The 20,808-nt window shown below is 41.1% G+C and overlaps 1 protein-coding gene across 2 annotated transcripts in view; it reads left to right on the forward strand.

Moving 5' to 3' along the window:
• The window catches only part of SLC20A2 (solute carrier family 20 member 2), a 114,870-nt gene that overhangs the window by 17,366 nt on the left and 76,696 nt on the right, over nucleotides 1-20,808 (forward strand). Inside the window, exon 1 of one of the 2 annotated variants that reach the window (XM_057505204.1) lies at nucleotides 4,458-4,477. The exons of the other annotated variant lie outside the window; for it this stretch is intronic. The gene's annotated coding sequence lies outside the window, so the exon portion shown is untranslated. Of the gene's footprint in view, nucleotides 1-4,457; nucleotides 4,478-20,808 lie in introns of those variants that run through there. 2 annotated transcript variants of the gene reach the window in all.

Raw genomic sequence — 20,808 nt, forward strand, 5'->3', positions numbered from 1 at the left:
GACTGTGCTTGCATTTGCTTTTAAGAAGATAGTTTTAAGAGCAAAGAATACACTTGATACCCAGCAGTAATCCTAGGGGCAGAACTGACTGCAGTTCCGCTGTTTTCTTCAAGCAGCATATTAAGTTGGATTACTGACTTTACAGCTTCAAAGGGTGATTAATACTTCCCAGTGTTTTAAATATGGTCTTTACCTGGGGCTTTGCTGAATCTTTAAACTTAAAATTGAGATGCTGTTTTTCTCTAGGAGAAAAAAAATCCCTGCCTCAGGCTTTACAACCAGAATAAGACTTTCTTTGAAATATCCTTTTACTTGGATTGACTTTGTCCTAGAATTGCCTGTGCTTTGACACGTTGAAATACGCAGTGGTTTGGAGATGGAGTGCAAGACAAGGGCAGAAATTTTCCTTTTGCTTTTTCTAAGCTAGACTGAAACCAATCTTAATTGCATAATTTTATTTAAAACTATTTCATTGCAAATAAATATTCATCCTATCCCATATTGCTCATTATATGCAGTTTCATGTTTTATTCAAACCTAATTTAGACTTTCCTTCATGGTGTTTGACGTTACTGCAGCCTTTCCTTTTTCTTTTGTGAATAGTCTTTGTTACAGTCAATCAGCTTTATTTTCCTCCAATTTTGAGCGTCCTACTTGTATTTCTGAATTTTGGCTCACTTTTATCTGCTTCTTTTCATTCAGTGAGTATCTTTTAAAGATGAGAAATCACAGTTACTTTTCTCCCCATTTCTAAGCAAAAGTTGAAAGATTAATTTAAAAAACCACCATTTCAAATGCATCACTGGTCCAGTCATTTGGTTATCCTAGGCTAACATGCATTATGGATCTCAAGTGCTTGGATGTACAGTGTTCAGCATGGTGTGCTGTGATTTATCACTGTAGCATTTCACCTACTCCACTACCTATTTTAACCTATTTTTTAAACTCTTTCATGATACAATAATGATACTTTGTCTTCAAATTGTTTTTGCTTTGAAATTGTCATACTTAACTTTGACATTTTTGCTGCTTGCCAGCTGTGTGGCCTTGATTGAATCTCATCTGAGAAGTGAGGCTATTAATTAGCCACCTCCTTGGACTGTCCAGTTAAGTGAGATAAGCTATAGTGCCTGGCACATAACAAATGCTCCATAAATACTATTCGAATCATCTTTTTCTCCAGCCATCTTGTATGCCTTTCCCTTTTACTGTTTATATTTTCACTTAGATTAAGAAAAATGATTTACATATCTTAAATGACCACCTTCTTGTTTCCTTAAACTTTACAAAAGTTTTTTGTTTTGAAATGATTGTAGACTGATGGAAAATTGCAAAAATACAGAAAGGTCCCATGTATCTTTCACTCAATTTTTCCTAAAGGCACCTATTACAAGATCAAAACCAGAAAATTGACATTGGTATATTCATAGAGCTTGCTCAGATTCCTCCAGTTTTATGTGCACCCGTTTGTGTTGGTGTGGCATGGTGTGTATAGTTCTGTGCCATTTGGTCACATACTGATCTGTGTAAACACCACCACAGTCAAGATACAGAACTGACCCATCAACTACTTTCTTTGTGCTACCCCTTCAGAGCCCCCCACTCTGACCCGTGGTGACCACTGACATGTTCTCCTGCTTTATAGGTTTGTCATTTTGAGACTATTATATCAATGGTATCAGGTATATGTGACCTTTTGAGATGGGCTTGTTTTACTCATCATAATGCCAGTGAGATTCATTCAAGTTGTTGCATGTATCAAATAGCTTGTTCCTTTTTATTGTTGAGTTCTGTTCCCTGCTGTGGATACATCACCATTAACCATGTGCCCTTGGAAGGATATGGGGGTCCCCAGTTTGGAGTGTTACCAGTAAAGCTGCTGTGAACATTTGTGTACAGGTATTTTGTGTGGGCCTAAGTTTTTCTTTCACCAGGACAAATGCTTAGGAGTACAATTACCGGATCAGGCATTTTTAATGGACTCTTGTAAGCCTCTTTGAAAGCACATGCTAATACCACATAAGGTGCTATATATATGCTAACACTAATATAAAGACAATTATTTCTTAATGCCAGGCATTATAAATAATATACATCACCCTTTGTTTTAAATATGATTTATGTACAATTTGCAGCATGAGTCCAAAGTATAGAATCCTGTTTTTTTTTGTACTGTAATATAACATGTACTAAATAAATCATTTTGTTAATGAACCTCCTTTGTATTTTATTGGCTTGTTTTGTGGGGTATATTACAGTTCTGAGATACTAAACTTGAAATGGGGAGATATTTCATTAATGGTTTTTCTTTTTATAAATTCTTTGCAATGTGGTAGATACTGAGTTTTTTAAATACTTAACAAAGATTAGCTCAACAAGTCAGGATCCATTAGTTAACTAATGTTCATCATTTTAAATAAACAATAGAGCAGTTTGGCACTATTGTTCTAACATAATGTTGGGGTTGGTTGTAAGATGTTTTATAAACTCATTGCCTCTGAAGTTAATAATGGTAAATCATTAAGATGAAAGTGCAAATAATCTTTTGACATGTGAAGAGCCCCTAATTATGACAGCATAGATTTAAGTAACTTTAAGTTGGGTATCAAAACTCAATTTCAGGACAATATAAATGATGGGTGATGGACAGGTATTAACTGGCTGATCAGTTTGGCTTTCCCAAATGTATCTTCTAACCTTAAAGTAACTGGTAAAGGAAAAGCTCTTTGCAAAAAATTGGAAGGAGGGAAGGAAAAGGATGAGATATAAAAAGCAGTGGTTCTTAATGCTAACTGCCTATTTGAAAAATTTTGCTTTTAAAGCAGAACACCTATACCCACTTAAATTAGAATCTCTGAAAGTGGCACCTAGGCATTGGATTTTTTTAAATGTTTCCAGATAGTTCTGTTCAGCCCAGGTTGAGATCACTGAACTGTAAGCTGGATGATGCATCAATCTTCCTTTTACTGGATTAATGTGCATTCCACATACCTTTTGTTATTGGTTCTACTGCAATGCATGATTTCCTGACCTGTCAATGTGGACACAAAGTATAAAACACAGCTGTAATTTGTATAACAAGAGTGCCTATGAGGTGGAATCAAATACCCAAAAAAGAAACAATTATTGAAAATTCAGAAGGAAATTAGGTTTCATTCCAGGACTTACTATGGGTGGGAAATTAAGCATTTGGAAAACCTGCCTGGAGTGTTTGGGTGAGGGTTCTGAGTCTTTATTGATATATCCTTTTGGCAACCATATTTGGTTTTTCTTTTCTTTTTTTTACTTTGCAAAAGCAGTACTAACAAGTGAAAGCATGCAAGAATAAATAAAATAAATACCTCACCGATGTTCGCAGTCTGATGTGAATTCTTCCCCACCTTTTTCTATATTCATAAAAGTAAGTTTAAAGACATAAGGTTTTTGTTTTTTAAATAGGCTCATAATACACTATACATTTTTCTGAATCTTGCTTTTCCTCATATCATGGATATGTCTCCAGGTCAATAGAGATCTAATTTTTGTTTACAAAAAATGAATAAAAATTTCAATATACCTTGATTTATGCAACCATTTCCCCATAAATGAACATTGAGGATGTTTCCTCTCTTGTGTGTGTCACAAACAATAGTGTAACACATATCCTTATATATAACCTTAGGTGCTTGAGCTGTTTCTGAAGTATTCTTACAATCCATAGTTTTGTTGTGTGCAGATTTCTTAGTTTGTGGATACCTTCTTTGATAGAACTAGTGAGTTAATGTCAGTCAATGCTAGTAAATTGGCTCCTTCTGAGTATTAAGTTGGGTGATAGGCGAATCCGTTTTTTTAGAAATGGACATTAATAAATACTAGTGACCAAAATGTTTTTCCTGGGTCCTAGAATCCCTAAGGTAGGGTATTTTCCCTGGAGGCCAACAGATGGGCTTCGTGTGGTCTTTGAACCATCCCATATTGATTGAAAAATTATGTACAAATGTACATTTGATGGCTTTAATCAGGTTTTCAAAGGGGCTCTTGCCCCCACCCCAAAAAGGTTAGAAGTTGATAATGTGTGTGTCAGAGAGTACTTAGTCTAGAGAACCTGTAAAGTACTTTGAGTTCCCATTGATAGCACATTTTTAATCAGTGTCTTTTCTGTAAAGATCTGGATTGAAGTAAGTTCATCTAATTCCCAGAGGACACAAGCCTAGGAAAGTTGACTGATACCATCGATAGCAGACTGTAGATACAGAATAATCTGAAAAGGGTGTAATAATGTTCTCAGATCAGCAAGGTGAAGCATCCTGAGGAGAAGCCACCTGCAGGAGCCGAGGGATGCTCGTGGGTGGAGGCGGCGTCAGAGGCGCCTGGGATGTGAGCGCTGGGAGTTGATCTGCCGTGCTCTGGTTTGGGTGCTCTGATGCCGCTGCTAGAAAGAGGAGCTTGTTAGATCACATTCGGTGAATCGTGCTTGCATCTGAGGACCACATTTTAGGTGAGTTGTTGGCAAAGGAAGGAGACACAGCTAGTGATGGCTTGGAAAATGCAGTCACGTGTGGAGCCCCTTGCTAAAGGGGTCTCGTTGGATCTGGAGGAGGGGGTATAAATGGACGGGGGTAGCAGCCCTTAGAGATCAGGGGATAGGAAGACCAGTGTGCTCAGGAAATGTTTGAATGAATGGATGGAAGTTAAAAGGCAAAGGACTTCAATTTGATCTAAGGTCTGGTGAGAACCCTCCAGTGGTGAGGTGGGCTGCCCAGAAAGTAAGGGCTGTGGTCAGCAGAGACCTTCAGGCACAGCGATGGGGGCTGGGATCGGGCTGCTATTTTATTTGGAATTTTGTATTTCTTCTCAGGTACTTTAATTCTAAAATAGGAGAAAATTCTAAGATAATTTTGTAGGCTCTTTAAAAGTACTCATGTACATGGAGTCAAAATGCTTTTGACTCCAAGCTACGTGGCTGTCAGGTGTTTCAAAGTTGCTAAAACATTCAAGTATAACAGGTTTATACTGGAAACTGCAGTGTGTAAGTTATTCCGCCTTTAAGCCTGAAGCGACTAGCCTAGACTTGCAGAGAGTGTGGTTTAAGATTTCATCTTTTGTTACCTGAGGAGAAAACTACAATCCTTTCAAGCTACACAAAGAGTGAAAAAGGAAATTCCCTCCTTCCTGTGGCCTCGGGAAATAGGCACAATATCTTCACTAGACTGATTGTCTGGGTTCTGAGTCAGATGATCGCAACACTCTGGAATTTGTGTCATGCTGCCTCACGTATATAGCTCTGCCTCCGCATTGGCACATGCCTGGGAAAGTGTCTAATATTTAAATTGATTGAGACAGCTCCTATTACCCCTCAATAACTGAAACAATTTAAAAGTCCTTTAGGTTATGGAAATGGGTAAATGTCAGTTTTCTGTATGAAAAGCTTACAAAAACACCCCTCTGTCTCATGCTGGTGGCCTTGGAACAGGCGCAGGGGCAGGGGACACTGTGGACGTCCTGGCTTCCCCTCCTTGTCGTAGTGCTGGGGAGGTTTAGGGCCGAGGAGGTTGGGCCCCCCACCTACTGGCTGTGCAACCCTGATCTCCTGCGCGTCTCCCCACTTGTGAGGGACATGGGATGGTATTGCTCACCCTGTTGTGAGAAGGCGTGCAACATGTGCCGGAACATTCTGTTACTGTGCCTCCTGCTGTCGTCTTTGAGCTCCTATCTGTTTTCTTTCCTGCTTTATCAGATGCTGCCCTCTATGTATCTTGTACTACCTTAAACAAAGCATGTCTAAAACTAATTTTTATAGCCCCACCCCATCCTCCTTGCGTCCTAGAGCTATGCCTGCTGGCCACATGTTCCTAGCCTCCGTTATTGGATGGTCCTTCCCAGAGAGGGTATGGGAAGACATTAACACTGCATCTGGACTCCTACTGCCTGGGACTAAAGTCCTGACCCCCACTTATCACCATCTGGCCATGGATGAGTTACTTAATGTCTCTAAATCTCAGTTTCTTCAATTGTGAAATAGATGTGATAGCAGTCTGTCTTGTAGACTTGGGAAAATGCAGTGTGACAAATACATGTGAAGTGTTTAGCATGGTTTCTGATTCTTCAGTAAGTGCATGGCGCATGTTTACTCTGTGGTGCTCAGGCTGGAAATGGCCGTGTTGTTCTTAATCCCTCCTCTGTCCCCTCACCCGAGGGCCAGCGATGCTAGTGACTCAGACTCTGTCCCATCGCCACCTTCAGACCAGGGTTTCTTAATCGAATCCATTATACTCAAAAGAGGCTCATAATCCTCTGAAATTACAGGTGCATCTTTTGACACGTGTGCATTTTTCCTAAGGGAAGGGCTTTTAGCCTTTATCATTGACCTTCACACAGGTCAGTGGCCTACAAAAGGTCACTGACTGTTGGCTTGGCCTCTTATCTCGAGCCTGTGTTCAGTAGCCTATAAATTGACTTTCCTCCCGCATCTCTATGCCTCTCTACATACTGTTGCCCAGTTAACTTTTTTATGTTTTTGTATCACCATCCTTACTATACAGTTGTGTTGACTCCCCATTCTCACAGTGGTTCTCACCCTGTCCGCATACTAGGATCATATGGGAAGCCTTTTTAAAAATACTGATGCCCAGGCCCCATCCTAGACCAAATAGTTGAAATTGAGAAATAGCAGGTATCATTGTTCTGTTTTAAAGCTTCCCGGGAGATTGTAATGTGCAGCCAGAGTGGAAAGCCTCAGGGCTGTGGGATAATGGACCATCAGCATGCTCATAAGGACCTCAGCAAGCTAGGGCTAATAGCCGTTCTCAGCCTAATCTTCTTCCTCTCGCATTCACAGCCCTTGACTTTCACTCCTGGTGCAGACTTTTGCTCTTCCCAGAATGTGCTTCCTGCCTCTGAGCCTTTGCTTGTGATCACCTTGCCTGAAACCCTTTCTCTGCCTGGTCATTTCCATCGCAGGACCTTCCCCCAGGCCCCAGAGAGAATTGCAACCCTTACTTTTATACAAATTTGTACTGTATTTTCCTTTATGTCTCATGCCTTACGCTGTTATAATTATTTGTGCGTGTCTGTCTTCCACATGACACTGAACCCCTAGAAGGTGGGATCCTCATTTATTTAATTTCTCTAGTGCTTGGTACCAGGTTAGGAAGCTCCCTGGGAGTCTAATGAATGAGTAAATGAGAATGAACAGCCAGCAGCCTGCCCTGGGGAATCCGGAAGGCCAGGGGTGGGAGTGTAAGTGAACGGTGTACGAGATGCGAGATGCGGTAAGCAATGCTCAGCGTTCCCTGCTGCTGCGACTCTACTATTGCTTTTTCCTGCTTTACAATAACGAAAGATCAAAGTATGTGAAGTTTCTCATATGGGACTACGAAGTCAAGACCAGCTTTGAAAAATACCTACAAACATTTGAACATTTTTTAACACAGTGGTACAAAGTCCCGAAGCCCTGCAGAGATTTCTGAATGAGACGATAGTCAGCCACAGTGATGGTGGCTGCCACCCACTTTGCCCTGTGGATTATCCTCATTTAGTGACTGATTTAAAGATACCCTTATTTGGACAGTTCTCCAGACATTATATGTTGCTAATTTTGGTCTCACCCCTGGCCTTTGTGTTTTAGCTGCTGCCTGGTCCTTTGCTTGGCTATTTTTAGTATTTTTTTTCTCAGTGTGTCTCAGAATTGTCCCAACACATTCTAAAGAATCTTAACTTAAGGGTGGTTTCTTCTTCCTGTTCCTTCAGTGCCCAAGATTAATTTCATAGTAATTCTGGAAGAATTACTTTAGTAAGTGATCTCAGATTCTCTTGGATTTGTTTGGGGGATGTTTGGGATTATTTATTTGCCCTTTATCGTAAGTATTTTTCCCAAACACCAACTGACCACTACACTCTTGTGAGAAGAGAGAGCTTGTTTAACACTCATGCAAAGAGCAGTGAGCTCCAGTCTGATGTCTCGATCGGGATGCACTTCACTCAGACATGCTGTCCATGAACAACCAGAATACCTTTTGGCTGCTTATTATTTTACATTCTTGTGTCTTGTAACTTTGACTACCAAAGGCAAGATTTTTCTTACTGAAAATCATAACGTTAGTTGGAATTTATTAATATGCTACCCTTGAACATTTCTATCCTCTTCTTTAAAAGGAATTGGTAAAAAAAAAAAAAAAACCTTAAATCTGGATAAGAACTCCTTTAAATGTAGTTTACAAGAAAGGATCTCAGTTTGAGAAATTACAAAGAATAATTTTTAGGCCTTTTCTAAAAAGCATTTTTAAAAACAGGTCTAAGCAAAGAACTGGGAAATGCACTCTTCCCTGGCAGTTTGAGGGACAGGAAGACAGTGCCAAGCAAGAGAAGAAACCACCTCTTGCAATGAAAGCATTAAGGTCTCACATGCATAATCATCTCCTCTTCACAGTTGACAGCCAGCCAGAGAGAGCCCCGTACTGTCTGTCCACTCTTGTGGTGGTGACCCATGGCCCACATAAAGGAACTGGTCTCCGGTGCTTCTGAGAATGGCTTCTTGGATTATTATAATTACTAGACTATTACAGTTCTTAGAGCTGAGTTGTTAATCCTTCTGGTTTTTTGCTTACCACTGCTACTTTGAAAAAGGAGCTCTCGTTGGAGCACTTTTTTAAATTTCTTTTTATTTTGGTATCATTAATCTACAATTACATGAAGAACATTATGTTTACTAGGCTCCCCCCTTCACCAACTCCCCCCTAAAAAACCCCATTAGAGTCACTGTCCATCAACATAGTAAGATGTTGTAGAATCACTACTTGTCTTCTCTGTGTTGCACAGCCCTCCCTGTGACCCCCCACATTATACATGCTTATCATAATGCCCCCTTCCTTTTTCCCCCCTTTATCCCCCTCCTCCCACCCATCCTCCCCAGTCCCTTTTCCTTTGGTAACTGTTAGTCCATTCTTGGGTTCTGTGAGTCTGCTGCTGTTTTGTTCCCTCAGTTTTTTCTTTGTTCTTATACTCTACATATAAGTGAAATCATTTGGTACTTGTCTTTCTCCACCTGGCTTATTTCACTGAGCATAATACCCTCTAGCTCCATCCATGTTGTTGCAAATGGTAGGATTTGTTTTCTTCTTATGGCTGAATAATATTCCATTGGGTATATGTACCACGTCTTCTTTATCCATTCATCTACTGATGGACACTTAGGTTGATTCCATTTCTTGGCTATTGTAAATAATGCTGCGATAAACATAGGGGTGCATCTGTCTTTTTCAAACTGGGCTGCTGCATTCTTAGGGTAAATTCCTAGAAGTGGAATTCCTGGGTCAAATGGTATTTCTATTTTGAGCTTTTTGAGAAACCTCCATACTGCTTTCCACAATGGTTGAACTAATTTACATTCCCGCCAGCAGTGTAGGAGGGTTCCCCTTTCTACACAACCTTGCCAACATTTGTTGTTGTTTGTCTTTTGGATGGTAGTGATCCTTACTGGTGTGACTTGATATCTCATTGTGGTTTTAATTTGCATTTCTCTGATGACTAGTGATGTGGTGCATCTTTTCATGTGTCTGTTGGCCATTTGAATTTCTTCTTTGGAGAACTGTCTGTTCAGCTCCTCTGCCCATTTTTTAATTGGATTATTTGCTTTTTGTTTGTTGAGGTGCATGAGCTCTTTATATATTTTGGATGTCAACCCTTTATCGGATCTGTCATTTATGAATATATTCTCCCATACTGTAGGATACCTTTTTGTTCTATTGATGGTGTCCTTTGCTGTACAGAAGCTTTTCAGCATGATATAGTCCCACTTGTTCATTTTTGCTTTTGTTTCCCTTGCCCGGGGAGATATGTTCATGAAGAAGTCGCTCATGTTTATGTCCAAGAGATTTTTGCCTATATTTTCTTCTATGAGTTTTATGGTTTCATGACTTACATTCAGGTCTTTGATCCATTTTGAATTTACTTTTGTGTATGGGGTTAGACAGTGATCCCGTTTCATTCTCTTACATATAGCTGTCCAGTTTTGCCAGCACCAACTGTTGGAGAGACTGTCATTCCCCATTGTATGTCCATGGCTCCTTTATTGTATATTAATTGACCATATATGTTTGGGTTAATGTCTGGAGTCTCTGTTCTGTTCCACTGGTCTGTGGGTCTGTTCTTGTGCCAGTACCAAATTGTCTTGATTACTGTGGCTTTGTAGTTGAGCTTAAAGTTGGGGAGCGAGATCCCCCCCGCTTTATTCTTCCTTCTCAGGATTGCTTTGGCTACTCGGGGTCTTTGGTGTTTCCATATGAATTTTTGAACTATTTGTTCCAGTTCATTGAAGAATGTTGTTGGTAATTTGATAGGGATTGCATCAAATCTGTATATTGCTTTGGGCAGGATGGCCATTTTGACGATATTAGTTCCTCCCAGCCAGGAGCATGGGATGAGTTTCTATTTGTTAGTGACCTCTTTAATTTCTCTTAAGAGTGCCTTGTAGTTTTCAGGGTATAGGTCTTTCACTTCCTTGGTTAGGTTTATTCCTAGGTATTTTATTCTTTTTGATGCTATTGTGAATGGAATTGTTTTCATGATTTCTCTATGTGTTAGTTCACGTTAGTGTCTAGGAAAGCAACAGACTTCTGTGTATTAATTTCGTGTCCTGCAACTTTGCTGAATTCCGATATTAGTTCTAGTCATTTTGGAATGGAGTCTTTAGGGTTTTTTATGTACAATATCATGTCATCTGCAAATAGTGACAGTTTGACTGCTTCTTTACCAATCTGGATGCCTTGTATTTCTTTGTTTTGCCTGATTGCCATGGCTAGGACCTCCAGTACTATGTTGAATAACAGTGGGGAGAGTGGTCATCCCTGTCTTGTTCCCAATCTTAGAGGAAAAGCTTTCAGCTGTTTAAGTATGATGTTGGCTGTGGGTTTGTCATATATGGCCTTTATTATGTTGAGGTACTTGCCCTCTATACCCATTTTGTTGAGAGTTTTTATCATGAATGGATGTTGAATTTTGTCAAATGCTTTTTCAGCATCTATGGAAATGATCATGTGGTTTCTGTCCTTCTTTTTGTTGATGTGGTGGATGATGTTGATGGATTTTTGAATGTTGTACCATTCTTGCATCCCTGAGATGAATCCCATTTGATCATGGTGTATGATCCTCTTGATGTATTTTTGAATTTGGTTTGCTAATATTTTGTAGAGTATTTTTGCATGCATGTTCATCAGGGATATTGGTCTGTAATTTTCTTTTTTGGTGGGTTCTTTGCCTGGTTTTGGTATTAGGGTGATGTTGGCTTCATAGAATGAGTCTGGAAGTATTCCCTCTTCTTCTATTTTTTGGAAAACTTTAAGGAGAATGGGTATTATGTCTTCTCTATATGTCTGATAAAATTCAGCGGTGAATCCATCTGGACCAGGGGTTTTGTTCTAGGGTAGTTTTTAAATTACCAATTCAATTTCTTTGTTGGTAATTGGTCTGTTTAGATTTTGTGTTTCTTCCTTGGTCAGTCTTGGAAGGTTATATTTTTCTAGGAAGTTGTTCATTTCTTCTAAGTTTTCCAGCTTGTTAGCATATAGGTTTTCATAGTATTCTCTAATAATTCTTTGTATTTCTGTGGGGGTCTGTCATGATTTTTCCTTTCTTGTTTCTGATTCTGTTGATGTGTGTTGATTCTTTTTCTCTTAATAAGTCTGGATAGAGGCTTATCTATTTTGTTTATTTTCTCAAAGAACCAGCTCTTGGTTTCAGTGATTTTTTTCTATTGTTTTATTATTCTCAATTTTATTGATTTCTTCTCTGATCTTTATTATGTCCCTCCTTCTGCTGACTTTGGGCCTCATTTGTTCTTCTTTTTCCAGTTTCAATAATTGTAACTTTAGACTATTCATTTGGGATTGTTCTTCCTTCTTTAAATAGGCCTGGATTGCTATATACTTTCCTCTTAGAACTGCCTTTGCTGCGTCCCACAGAAGTTGGGGCTTTATGCTGTCATTGTCATTTGTCTCCATATATTGCTTGATCTCTGTTTTAATTTGGACATTGATCCATTGATTATTTAGAAGCATGTTGTTAAGCGTCCATGTGTTGGTGAGCCTTTTTGTTTTCTTTGTACAATTTCTTTCTAGTTTTATGCCTTTGTGGTCTGAGAAGTTGGTTGGTAGAATTTCAGTGTTTTTGAATTTACTGAGGCTCTTTTTGTGGCCTAGTATGTGGTCTATTCTGGAAAATGTTCCATGTGCACTTGAGAAGAATGTGTATCCTGCTGCTTTTGGGTGTAGTTTTCTGTAGATGTCTGTTAAGCCCATCTGTTTTAGTGTGTTGTTCAGTGCCTCTGTGTCCTTCCTTATTTTCTGTCTGGTGGATCTATCCTTTGGAGTGAGTGGTGTGTTGAAGTCTCCTAGAATGAATGCATTGCATTCTAATTCCTCCTTTAATTCTTTTAGTATTTCTTTCACATATGTTGGTGCTCCTGTATTGGGTACATATATATTTATAATGGTTATATCCTCTTGTTGGACTGACCCCTTTATCATTATGTAATGTCCTTCTTTATCTCTTGTTACTTTCTTTGTTTTGAAGTCTATTTTGTCTGATACAGGTACTGCAACACCTGCTTTTTTCTCCCTGTTGTTTGCATGAAATATCTTTTTCCATCCCTTGACTTTTAGTCTGTGTGTGTCTTTGGGTTTGAGGTGAGTCTCTTGTAAGCAGCATATAGATGGTCTTGCGTTTTTATCCATTCTATTACTCTGTCTTTTGATTGGTGCATTCAGTCCATTTACATTTAGGGTGATTATTGAAAGATATGTACTTATTGCCATTGCAGGTTTTAGATTCATGGTTACCAATGGTTCAAGGGTAGCTTCCTTACTATCTCGTCATCTAACTTACTTATCTTATTAAGCTATTATAAACACAGTCTGATGAGTCTTTATTTCTCTCCCTTCTTATTCCTCCTCCTCCATTCTTTGTATGTTAGGTGTTCTATTCTGTACTCTTTTGTGTTTTCTTTGACTGCTTTTGTGAGTAGTTGATTTTATGTTTTGCCTTTAGTTAGTATTTGGTTTGTCTGCTTTCTTTTCTGTGATTTTATTTTCTCTGGTGACATCTATTAAGCCTTTGGAGTGCTCCCATCTAGAGCAGTCCCTTTAAAATACCCTGTAGAGGTGGTTTGTGGGAGGCAAATTCCCTCAACTTTTGTTTGTATGGGAATTGTTTAATCCCTCCTTCATATTTAAATGATAATCGTGCTGGATACAGTATTCTTGGTTCAAGGCCCTTCTGTTTCATTAAATTAAATATATCATGCCATTCTCTTCTGGCTTGTAAGGTTTCTTTTGAGCAGTCTGATGATAGCCTGATGGGTTTTCCTTTGTAGGTGACCTTTTTCCTCTCTCTGGCTGCCTTTAGTACTCTGTCTTTGTCTTTGATCTTTTCCATTTTAATTATTATATGTCTTGGTATTGTCATCCTTGGGTCCCTTGTGTTGGGAGTTCTGTGGGCCTGCATGGTCTGAGAGACCATTTCCTCCCCCAGTTTGGGGATGTTTTCAGCAATTATTTCTTTAAAGACACTTTCTATCCCTTTTTCTCTCTGTTCTTCTTCTGGTAGTCCTATAATGAAAATATTGTTCCATTTGGATTGGTCATACAGTTCTCTTAATATTCTTTCATTTCTGGAGATCCTTTTATCTCTCTCTGCTTCAGCTTCTCTGTATTCCTGTTCTCTGATTTCTATTCCATTAATGGCCTCTTGCACTTCATCCAATCTGCTCTTAAGTCCTTCCAGAGATTGTTTTATTTCTGTATTCTCCCTCCCAAGTTTATCCATTAGCTCTTGCATGTTTCTCTGCAGCTCCATCAGCATGGTTATGACCTTTATTTTGAATTCTTTTTCAGAAAGATTGGTTAACTCTATCTCCCCAGGCCCTCCCTCGGGGGTTGTCTGGGTAATTCTGGACTGGACCAAATTCTTCTGCCTTTTCATGGTGGTAGAGGTAGCTGTACACAGGTAGCGCGTGTGTCAGCTGGGAGAACACAGTCATTTCCTGCTTGCTGGTTGCCTTGCCCTTCTCCGCTGCCTTTGTTGGTTACCCGCACATCCGGAGCAGCCTCCAGATTAATCCCCTAAGCTGCCGTGGGCGGAGTCACCGTCAGGGTAGCCCAGGACCCTGCAGGGAGTGACAGGCATGCTGGGTGTGCTCTACTGTGAGAGCAGCGCCCTTTCACACCTTGCCCCAGTTTCTTCTGCCTGCACCAGGCAGCTGCGTGCTGGCAGCAGCCTTTGGGTCTGGCCCGGGTGGCTGTGTGCCGGGAGGAGATTCTGGGAAGCCGCTGGGGGCATGGCCACTCCGCCGCAGCTGTGGGTGCGCTTGGCTGCTCCACCACCACCATCTCCGGCTCACGCAGCCGCTCCCGGGCTACTCCACTGCCTCCTTGGGTGCGCACGGCCGCTCTCAGGCTATTGGGCCACTGTGTTGGGGGCCGCGCCAGCCAGGGTCACGATTGGCAGGCTGCTTATCACTGTGAGGGGCTTCAGAGCTGCGCTGCTGCCCAGGGCTTAGGGCGCCTGGAGTTCCCTGGGATTCCCAGCTGCTGGGCTGAGTGTGCCAGGACTCTTCCATCCAGCTGTAAGGTTCCTGTCCCTTTAAGACTTTCAAAAAGCACTCTCTTTTCTTTTGTTCCAGGGGAGCCGTTTGCTGGGACCTGTTTACAGATTTTTCTTTTCCGTTTCTCTAATATCCAGCACACCATGCACTGTGTGTCTGTGCTCCCGGTACGGATTACTAGAGCTGGTTGTTTAGCAGTCCTGGGCTTTCACTCTCTCCCCGCTCCAACTCCTCTCCTCCCGCTGGGGAGTTGGGGTTGGGGGGTGCGCGCTTGGGTCCCGCCGGGCCACAGCTTGTATCTTACCCTCTTCATGAGATGCTGAGTTCTCGCAGATGTAGATGCAGTCTGGCTGTTGTACTGTATCCACTGGTCTCTCTTTTAGGAATAGTTGTATTTGTTGTATTTTCAAAAATATATGTGGTTTTGGGAGGAGATTTCCACTGCCCTACTCACGCCGCCATCTTGGCTCCTCTCCTGGACCACTTTTTAAAATGAAATAGTTTGTGCTTTAGAGATTCAGTTATGTACATTTGTCATCAAGAGATCAGGGTAAGTCCCCCAGAGAAACTAGACACCTACTGGAATCTTGTTGCCAAGTGAAATGAGAATCTCTTAGAGATATTTCATTTCTTTAGTTTAAGGTTGATTTTGTACTGCTTACTCTAAAAGTGGCCACTTGCAGTTTATCTGCTTGGGAACAGACTACACCTTTTTTCAGCAAAGCTTTTCAAAATTAGAGAATTAAGTTCTTGATTTCCCAAGTCTCTTGGAAATTGGTACCAAGTGTCGTGTTGTACCACCCACTCAGGCATCTTCCCTTCAAACAAGGCAAACTCTCAGGGACTTGATCGTAGAATAGCAGGAGCCATGAGAACCTGCCTGAAATGATTAATAGTAAAACTGCTGGCTTTGGGCTGTAACTGTGAAGCAGCTTTGGGTTTTGCCCTTCATGTACCCTGTCTACCTGAGATAAGATGGGGGGGCACTAGAAACCCAGCGCCCCAAAACAGATCCTCCAGGTGGCTCAACCAGCAATTTACCTTCATTGTTCTCATGGAGCCAAAATACATATATTTTTTAAAATCTTCATCAAGTACTGTTCTGAGTGCTTTATATGCATTAATTTGTTTTTGCAACCATTCTGGGAAGTGGGTTTCTATCTTCGTTTTACAGACAGGCAGAGAGAATTCTGTTAAAAACTTGCCTACGGTCACAAAGCCAGTGAGCTTTTTTTTTAATGATCCCAGCAGTATGGCTCTGTTAAAGTGCTTGCCTACAACCCTCTCTTCCTCAGAAAGTCATACATTTTCAAGGTAGACAGTTGGTTGGCCCTTACCCTAAAAAGATCTACATGCCCTTGAAGTAAACTTGATTGCTTCTGAAACAGTGTGGAATGAAATAAAAATTAATACTTGGTGCTAATGTACCAAAAGGTTATGGAAGTCAGTAGTCTGCTGCCTCATTCTGAATAGTTTTCCTATAATTGGATGGGGACATTTCTGATTAGTGGTTCAGCACAACTCATTAAATCAGAGTCTGTTTACAAATGCAGAATTGGCAATAAAGTTTGATTTGTGGTAGGCAAAATCTGCCTATGCATTATCTGTGAAAAAGATTCTAAGCAAATAGTATAAGACTGCAGGAAATTTTTACCTGTTTCAGTACAGTAGAATATTTTCAAGTACTTTTAGCAGTATTTTCTCTTAATATAATCTGTTAACTATCTTTAATACTTACATCTTTTAAAAGGAGAGAACTCAGTTCAACATTTTATTAATATATTCAAGTAATAAAACTATTTAAAAGTATTTTCACTGTGGATATTTACTTGCATGCACATTAGACTATAGTTAGTAAGATTTTATTAACCTACCTTTTGAATTACTGTAGCTTTAAATCTAATTTTTTTCTAAATCTCAAATTACAGTACCTTTAAGGGTTTCTTGTTTCAGATTAGCTTGAACACTCATAAATTATGGAGGTTCAGATTGTACTTAATAAGCCTGTGTTTATTTTTCCATTTAAGGTGTATTTATTACATTAAACACTAGCACGCCTCTGTTTAAAGCTGGCAGCCATGCTGTCTGTCTAGCAATCTCAAGCCTAGCCTCTTGTATCTGCAGAGTCATTGCCCCCAAGAGAAAGGAGGAAACCCCCAGTTTCAAAGCAGAGGAGGGACAGTTCCTGTTTCAGTGTTGGGGCACCTGAAAACATGTCTGCTCTTGTCCACTAGTGTGATTCTCTCTGAACCCCAGACAAAGGGGGAAAATTAAAAGTGTATGTACCAGATGTGGTCCTTGGTGATAGAGCTTTATCTATGTATCTCTAGTCATACGTGCCTGCCCATCTGTCTTGCCATGATACATGCTTTACAAATACAAACTCATTTAATCTTCATAATACTATGAAGTAAGTATATTATTATCCCCGCTTTAAAGATGATGAAACTGAGGTCGAGAGAGAATAACTGCCCAGCGTCAACAAGTACTGAAGGACGAGGCTGGAATTCAAACCAGGCAGCCTTGCTGTTGACACCATGCTGTCACTGGGTACTTTACAGCAGAGACTAGGTGAAATTAAGGAACTTCATCAGTAGTCCAAACAGTTATTAATTGATCGAGCCGAATTCTGATCACAAGCCATTTCCCAGACATACATCACAGCCCTCTTTTCTCTCTCTTTGCTTGTCATTCCTTCTGTGTAATGTTCTTTCCCCTCCTTTTGCTGTTGAAAGCTTATCAGCTGCAAAGGCTCAGTTCAAATGTCACCTCCTCCAACATGCCTTCTTTCCTGGTTAACCCAACTGGAAGCCTCTTGTTTTCCTAGATTCCTAATGGGATGAAATTTTACTCTGTGGGATACTTACTGATTACTCTCACAGGGTGGAAAGTTTATATATCCTGTCCAGACTAGGAACTTCTTGAAGGCAGAGAGTCATTCGGACTATTTTCTGTTTTTTTGGCCATGGGCGTCCTGCCATTCGTACAAATCTTGCAAATGCTTGGGAGTTTCATAATGGCAGGGACCAACTGTTTAACAAGCTTGTTAAATGGATGGCTATCAGGAATGTATGGAGAGGGTAAAAGTCCCCATCATTATTCTAAGGTACTTTAAAAAATCAACTATGTTAAAATAAGTAGTTAAACAACAGCACTAATAATATTGCTTTTACATTCACAGTCTTTATATAAATTATAAGATCATGCTGAATTAGCTATTTTATCAAGAACTGCTCAAGTTTGCAACTATGTGTATCTTTTTTTTTAGCTTACAGACCAAAGAACGCTGGACAAAAAAATGGTTTATTCTTATAGAGTTTTATTTCTCTGCTCATGTGTAAGTTGGTGTAAACTGGTATTCTAACCCATTTCTGAATTATTAAGACAGACTAAGTAGCTATAAACTAGGCCAACCAAATCACTCTGAGGACTCAGATGGAGGAATCATTTCCTGAACATGTATGGTTGTAGCACTGAAGTCGACATGTATTCGTTTCAAGTTATAGGAGGAAACAGAGTGCTTACCATGTTCACAACTTTGTGATCAGACCGTATCACTGCTTCATTTTGGCTTGATTAACATTAATAGTTGGTATGACAGGTAAATATTGTCAGAATTGTGAATTTTAAGAGTAGATAGGTGTTGTTAATCTTAAGGTCTCATTTACAGATACAGGGATGGAATATTACAGACTTTTTGAGGATGTGTGTATTAGTGAGCTTTTGCTGCATAACCAACCACCCTGTACCAGTGACTTAGAAAACCTGCCTATGTTGCGTCTCACATTTTTGTAGGCCATCTAGGTGGTTCTTCCAGCCGGCCACGTGGTCCGGGATGGCTCCCTCACATGTCAGGCAGTCATCGTGTTGGCTGGCGTAGGGGCCCCGCGGCAGATGGTCTCGTCCTCAGTAGGCCAGCAGGGGCTTCTTGGTGTGTGGGCCTCCAGGTCCCAAGGTACAGCAAGAGGGCAAGTCCCAGCGGGCAGCCCGCTCAGGTCCATGGGTCAGGTTTTCTGTTGTCCTGCTGGCGGACCCAGAGGCAGTGTGGGAAGGGACTGCGCAGGGGTACGGATGCAGGGCAGCAGGAACAACTAGTGGGCCATTACTGCCACAGTCAGCCAACACAGGGAGTCTGTATGTGCTGTATAGTCAGTGCCCCTAAATTCGGATCCCACCTTGGACTTCCAGCATGAGGTGATCCGGCAGAAAATCAAGCAGGCTGTCCAAGCTCCCGGGTGTTCAGAGACGCGACTTACAGACGCTGGGTTTCCCCGGAAGACTTAACAATTATTTGGAGGCCCTTTCAACTTTTCATTTTTTGAAGCTTTGAGCTGTAAAACTAGGGAAACTTTAATCCTTACTCAGTAAATATCCCAAATTGATCTTCAGCATGGACCACACTGCTGGCAGAAGGGGTGTGATCGCAATCCCACGCCGCTGGGGGAGAGCCCTGCGGGCTGCCCGCCCGGCTGCCTCCCCTGAGTCCCCGCGCCCGCCGTCCACGTGGGCTTATAGGGCCCCTGTTCTGCAGGCGAGGAGGGAGTAGACTGCACACGTTAGCTAAGCTGCCTGAGGTCATATGGCTGTAGGTGGGGGTCTCCATTTTAGACCCAGGTCTTTCTGACTCCAGCTACATCCAAAGTAGATTTTTACCTAACGAGTTGAGAATTTTTTTTTCAGCATAAAGCCTTTGAGTGTTTTATGTTAGCCCCTGAAAAACTGGGAACCATGGTGGAATGTGAATTTTTTTTCCCCTTTCTACTCTCCCTCCACCATCCCCTTCACTAGCTGGACCAAATGGAGTTTGACTTGAAGATGATAAAAGCTCAGGATGGAGACTTTACTGTTGGCTCTGGATGTAATTTTTAAATATTTTAGCATAACCGATCATAATAGCTCTTCTAAGTTTCCACAATAAAATTCAGAATGCCGAGATATTCCAAAGCATATTTAAATTTTCATTAGAAAATAATCTTCATTTAAAAAATAAAGCGCCCCCCCCCCCACCCCGTGCGCGCTCCCAGGGCACGTCGCCCGCGGCTGCAGAGCCAGCCCCCTTCTGCAGAGCTGCTCCCCTGGGACCCCCGGCTCCTCGCCCCCAAACGCGAGCTTCTGATGAATTCCACGCCTAGGGAGAAAATCGTTTATCCTGCCCTCCTTTTGGACTCTTTGCCCTCCTTTGAGCCCTTTCTTTCTCCTTTCTGAGTCCTGTTTCCCCCTCTCCCAGTCTCTCTCCCTCCTTCAGCACTCCTCAGCTTTCCATCTCTCCCTCCGTCTTATTACTGATTTTTTAATTCATGACATTGAAATGATAGTGTCTTGGATGTATTGAGCTAAAATGTATTAAAATTAACTTTTACTTTTTTAGTATGACTACTAGAAAAGTTTAAATTATGCATGTGACTGCTCTAGAAGATCAGTAGTAAGGTTAACTTACTAATGCAAGTTTATAATATAATTGCCTTTGTTTCGATTTCATGGATCCGTTGGTCTAAAGACCCAAGGATCGCCACTTGCGTAGCGTCCCTGCCTAACCCTCCTCCCCACCCCCACCAAAATATAATGAGATCAAATGGGGGAAGGATCTACCTTGCTCCTAATGGTGCACATAGATTTTTCTCTACTGTTTCAAGTATGCCTCGAGCACGAGTAATGAAGAGGAAGCGGCAGCGTGACTAATGTAAATTGGAGGATACACTGTTTTCTTTGGAATGTCTCAGTTCTTGCAGTTTGGAACAGGTGTGGCCACTGTTGACAGACACAGTAGTCATGCTGCACATATTTGATACGTGAGGAGCTGGAAAACTGTTCAGCGTTCCTTGCCTTCCGTGTAATGGGTGCAGGATCCGTCATACCATTCCTCCCTGATGCAAAATCCAGGGCACAAGTAAATCTTGTAAAGATTTGTAAATCTTTAGCTAAGTAAATCTTGTAAAGTAAAGCATATCTACTTTTTCTTTCTGATTTAGGGAAGAAATGTTTTGATGAACTGTGACATAATAGGGTGAGGATAATCGTGTCAAAAATAGCCTCACAATATCCTCTTTGGGTATTAGGAATTCCAGAGTAAGCTTGCTGTGGGTCACTGAGAATTATGTTAACCAGAGATCAGCCATCTCTGGTGAGTGCCAGCTTCTTTCCTTTGGGCCATTGTGGGAAGGGCCCACCTCTAGTGACTTTGGATTGTGGTGGGGGTGAGTGTACACCAAATACCATCTCCTGGGGCAAGGGCT

The sequence above is a fragment of the Manis pentadactyla genome, chromosome 7 (assembly GCF_030020395.1).
Source record: "Manis pentadactyla isolate mManPen7 chromosome 7, mManPen7.hap1, whole genome shotgun sequence".
NCBI lineage: Eukaryota > Metazoa > Chordata > Mammalia > Pholidota > Manidae > Manis > Manis pentadactyla.